We start from the raw sequence: 6,000 nt of genomic DNA, 5'->3' as shown, positions 1-6,000 counted from the left end.
TGCAGAGACAATTGGAAGGGTTTCAGGCCTCCGAAGGTTTGGTAGTCAGTAACCTAATTCCGTTATTTTACTCAAGCATGATAGATGTACCTTATTTATGGTGCACAAGTCCCTATGGGAACCCCACAATTGGGCAAGAGTACTGGAGAATTTCAGCTAAAATACAGTACAACTGGAATCTACTGGTTGATCATCCATCGGTGGATCACCATCCGCCATTGAGACCTACCGGTGGATTTGTACTGCCCAGATCAAGTTAATGGCTGTGGGGCCCGGCGTATCGTGGTTGTACTTCTCGATTTGTTCTCCTATGCATGAAGCATCATTTCTAGTGATCAATTAATATCTTATGGAGTAAGTGGTGGGCCTGCATGGTCCAATAGAGGAGTTAAGGAGTTCGGTGAAAATTACATTTATTAGGCAAACAAACCTTGGTTGCTTGTGCCTATAAATTGAAGCAAGCCTTAGTGGCTCATTTTCTTTAAACCCAAAACGTGAGAGGGAGAGAAAGAGAGGAAAGGAAGAAGGAGAAAGGAGAAAGGAGAAAGAAGAAGAAGGGAAGGAAGGTTTGGATTGGCCCTTGCTGTCTACACTAGCTCAACCAAGGTTGGTGGTTCACTTCCTCATTTCTCCCTCAGTCCCTCCTCATTCCATGGTTAAAAATGACCTACGTTTTGGGTTTTGGGTTAAAACCCAATGTTGGGGTTTGGAGTTTGAATGGGTATACTTGAGTTTGTAGGACTCCAATTCACACTCTCCAATCCAAGAATCGTGCTCCCAAGGCTTAGGTTGTGTGGTTTGGGTAGAAACCCAGTCTTTAGGCTTTGAGCAAATCGAATGTCCCAATTTAACCGTTAGAAATGAGGTTTGATAATTTTGAATTGAAGGTGGAGTAGCCCTCTATAATCTCTATTGACTCAAAATGGCCTTAGGTAGGTGGCAGTTGGGATCTGAGTTAAAGAACAATCCTCGGACCGTCACTGGTTGACAATTCCCAAAATCTGCAGCTTTTGATCCATCCATCGGTGGAATTACTACTGAACTTCAGTAAGGTGAGGTGAATGATCCACTAGTAAGTCCTTTCTGAACTTTCTCTAGTGTTGTCTAGGGAATCTTTTAGGGAATCTTGTGGGGGTCGTTTATACCTTCATTAACACACTAAAATTACACATGTTATGGGTCAGAGACAAGCTTCTTTGTGAGGCCTATCAAGGTATTTTCGGGTGTTGATTCTAGGTTAAATTTCACTAAGTCAACAGAAAAGGTGAGTGGGTGGTCTGACTTTTTTTTTTTCAGGAGTGTTTTAAATTGTAGAAATGTATGTAACATCTTGCATGTATTTTAATTTGATAACCTTATGTATGCTAAATTTTATCTTGATTATCTATGTTTTCATATAAATTTTCCAATGCTGTGATTGTGTGTGAATGAGTGGAATCCGGTGTGGCCGAGGGGAATTCCCGTACTGTAATCGCTGCGTAGTTGCATATAGCATGCATTGTATATACATTAGAGTTAAGCTTGGAAATGGGTTGTGGTGTGGCCGATGGATGATTCTGGTATCGTATTTGCCATACTAACTGCATATTTGCTAGAGCTAGGCATGGAAATGGGTTGCGATGTAGCTGATTGTTGATTCCGGTAACTATTATTCATGGTTAGGATGAATTACCCTATACTATAACCCCTTGCCAACAAGGGTTAGGTGTTGGAAAACCTATAGTTGTAGGTCTAACGAGACTTTTAGGGTACCACTTGCCATACAATGTGATTATTGCTGGAGGCAGATTGAGCATGGGTGACCGATGGATCATTCTGGGACTGTAGCGCCAGGACGAGGTTATCAGGGGTTTGCTGGGTGACCGAGGGTGCATTTTGGGACCAGCAGGCTCTTATTCACAACTAGAGTTTGTATCATTGGGTGGCCGTGGACGATTTCGGGACCAGGGATACTGCCTAATGTGTTGTATTAGCACTATACCTTGGACTTAGTTGTAATGCTAGGTAGATAATAAAATGAATTGCATCATGCAACGTATCATGGACTATATGTGCTCGCTTGCATGTTCCCCATCCCTCATTGATCTTAGTGAAGCTCGCACACGTGCTTGCCCCTTTTAGATGATTCAGATACACTGGTTCTGATGAATAGCGACACATCCTCTTCCATGGTTGAGTAAGATGGAGCCTAGTGGAATCTAGAGGCCGAGGAGAATGGCGATGGTTATGCTTGTGATGGCTATGCTTATAGTGTGCTATGAGCGAGGATTTGTGCGGTCCGTTATCATTTGCCATATTTTTGGGTGTTTATACTTGTGAAATTTTATGTTGTTTGTCTTGATTTTTAAATTTTGAGATAAACATTGTTATTGTAATAACTTTATCACACTATAGTTCTCCCTAGTACAAGAATCAATTATTATATCTTTTATTCAGCTACATCTTATTTTAGTTTTTCTTGTTGTGGTTGTGAGTGTTTGGTACTGTTTCTGAGATCCTATAGGTCTTGTAGGATGATGGTAAGCCAACCTAGTCACATTTCAGGTTATATGAAGAAAAGTGTGTGACAACATGGTATCAGAGCGTGATGCTTTGCCGTAAGTTACAATAAAGAGGATTCTAGGGTTATTGGGATTAGGGCCCACTATAAAATCTTTAATAAACCAACAAGTATAATAACAAACCATTAGGAAACTAACTTAGATATAAGTAAAAGTCGTTCCATTGATTATTGAAGAATTACATATGCTTTTACATCACAGAAAAGAAAAAAACATAAAAAAAAGAGAAGTCATGAAAAGAAAGACTGCATAACTGATTACATGAATTAAAACTTAAAACATAAAGACTCAGACTACAAACCTTAGACAAGCGTAACAGTATCACTCCTTTGCAAGTGGTGGAGGTGGTTCTGATGGCTCTCATGGACCCATGGTAGTCCAAAGAACAGGGTCCAATCCTTCATCTGCTTCTTGATCAACATCTCACGTCCATCGAGAGTGTCAAATCCTCGTCCACATGGGTGAACCCTCGTCTTACTACCTTAGTCAATGTGTTAAGATGACCAATTACAGCTACCCACATGTGTGCCCCTAGTGGTGCTAATGATGAGGAAGCCCCTATGTAGTGCATGGGTGGTGGGGGATATATAGGTGGAGGAACGTCCTCATTTGTAATCCCCTGTGTCCCCCTCTCCTCCATTAGAGTTGGAATATCGATATTATCTTGACCGTCTCCATCCTTGTCTCCACTGGCATCCTCGGGTTGTAGCTTCAGCTTTAACGAAACGTATTCGAACAACTATGACCCTTGACCTCTAGGTACCTCACCTGTAAGATCCACCCCAAAATGGATAAAGATGCTAGTGGGTATCCTCCTATACAATAGGTTCCCCTTCGTAGGGTTATCCTCATGGTTCAAGAACTCGGCAAGATCTCGTTTTTTTGAAAAGGCGAGTTGTTCACACAGGCGAGGTAGAAAAACTGTAATATCTCGAGCAAGATCTCGAGATCTCGGTCCAATAACTCGTCTCGAACCATTTCGGTTCATCTCGGTCTATTTTTGGGCCAAACTATACTATTAAAGCCATGTTTCGACTCGACCTGGCGAGATTTCTCACTGGTTTCGCCTCTTTTTTTCCTCTAGCTCCCATTTTGAGAAAAAATCAACAAAAACTGTCGGACATCTATTCTTTGGCTGGGATCTTCACTCTAAGTTGCGTTGAAGCCAAGATATCCAAGATTGGTGGTGGCTTTTCCCCTTAAGAACACTAGGTAAAAACTTCTTCCCAAACCCATTTTTTTCAAAGTAACATCATCAAATCTTGTTTCTTACGATTGTTTTTTTTTGTCATGATATTAAGGGTGCATTGTCAAAGTACCATTTTGAGTTTTTTTTTTACAAATCTGATGTTTCCATTGTGTTTAGAATGGCTAAAATAGAGTAAATACATAGTTTCAGGACCTACAAAGGCCATATGCCCACCGAGATCTACCAGTGAGTCGACCGCCCAAAAAATACCAGGTTTCGGTGAGATCTCGCCAAATCTCGTTTTTTTGGGATAGCGAGCTTGTTGGCGAGATCGAGTTTTAAAACCTTGGTTATCCGCCCTATGTGCCATGTTCATCAAAATATAGGGTAGGCTGATCTGATACCCTATGTATAGGTGGTCATGAGCACCTGTAGGACTGAGACATCATTGTAGTGGCCTCTTGTACGCAAAATTTTGAACTATACGATCTGACAGAGAGCTCAAGGTAAGGGCTTTGGGTATCGGGACTTCAACCACCCCTTCTCTATAGTATCATTTTGACCAAAGAAGTATCTCACATCAGTCTTTGGAGCACAATAAACCCACTCCCCTTCATTGGAGATGCCGAGGATCTCTGCTAACTCCGCCGTAGTAAATGAGATGTCCACCCCCTTCACCCTACTTGTGAGGCCAAAACCTTCACCCTCGCTGTCTTCTGCCTTCAGTTTGTAGAAGTGCTTCACTAACTCTGGGAAGCATCTGTGGTTCAGGGATAGCATAGGACTCCATCCAAGTGCAGTAAATCTTTCCCGGACCTTGAAGGCGGTGAAGTCCGTCCAAACCACGTGTTTCCCATCATCCACTTTATTCCCCTGGAGAAGTGGTCACCTTTGTTCATCCTCTACAAAACAGAACCACTCGTGATAGCATCTCTCCTTAAGAGGAGGTTATGGAGATCGTTGTATTCTTTATCTTGTGTTGTGAGTTGTAGCTAGACGACATTAGGGCAAGTAAACTTGAAGGAAAATTGCAAACTTAGGATTTTTAAGGTCAAAAGGTGAGGAACCTAGGGTTTTTGAAATGGGGAATCTAGGGTTTGAGTAAAAATGGAAAAACAGTAAGTTTCGATGGTAGAAATGTTGAAAAACCAACCTAGATCGTTGGCACGGATGAAGAAAGAGGGTTGGGAACTCCGGTTGATGAGAAAAATCACTTGAGAAGCCTCTCCGGTGGTTCTAGGGTTCTTCTACAGAGCCAAAACACTGTTTAAAGTGTTTAGAATGACTCGGAAAATGACCTCACCGGTCGACCGGTTTTAGCCACTTGGATCAACTGGTGAGACCTACTAATGGTATTTTAGAGTTTTGAAGCTCTTGGACCATTGACTGTTGAGATCCACTTGTGAACCTTTGATTAACTGATGTGATCCACCTGTTTTGAAGTGTTTAGAATGACTCTTGGATGGTCATTTTAAAGCAGAAATGGCCTCATCGGTCGACCGGTTTTAGCCACTTGATCAACCGGTGAGACATACTGGCGGTATTTTTAGGGTTTTGAAGCTCTTGGACCATCGACTGGTGAGATCCACTTGTGAACCTTGATCAACCTATGTGATCCACTGGTAGAAATTACGGAAAGTATGAGCTTTTGGTCGAACCACCGGTGGGATCAAACAGTGAAACTAGACCTACTGGTGAGATCAACCAGTGGGTGAAAATTTTGACTACTTAGAACAATATTATATTTCACTACCCTCACATGCGTAAACACCTTATCTATACTGATTGCAACTGTTTAACTACTTTTAAATCATGTTGCTGTTGTGGTGATTGACGGTTGATTCCTTTAGCAAGAATTATGTTATGCTGGAACACTCGATCTAATTCGAATCAGCCTCCTTGCCCATTGTGAGGTAGGGGAAGGCCCTAGAGCTACTAATCCTGCTGTTCCTTCTGCCCTGCTTGTCCTTATGGCATAAGACGTTGCTGCTATAATGGGCAACATGATGAAAGCATACAATTGCGACAACAGTTCATGTAAAACATGAACGCATGAGTGCTTTTAATATCATCATTAGGACCAACCTAACTCATAGCTTTTTTATTTTCCACGTCAACAAAAATCTTGAACCTTCATCTCCCTCCATGAACATGTTCCCACCTTACCCGACCTGACTATATGCCACCCTACCCTCCTTTGGCTGCCCTTGCCGCAGGAAACTGCCCTCCACCTGCTACCTCCTCCCAACC

This window comes from Macadamia integrifolia, chromosome 5 (genome assembly GCF_013358625.1).
Source record: "Macadamia integrifolia cultivar HAES 741 chromosome 5, SCU_Mint_v3, whole genome shotgun sequence".
NCBI classification, from domain to species: domain Eukaryota; kingdom Viridiplantae; phylum Streptophyta; class Magnoliopsida; order Proteales; family Proteaceae; genus Macadamia; species Macadamia integrifolia.
This window is presented reverse-complemented; position numbering follows the sequence as displayed.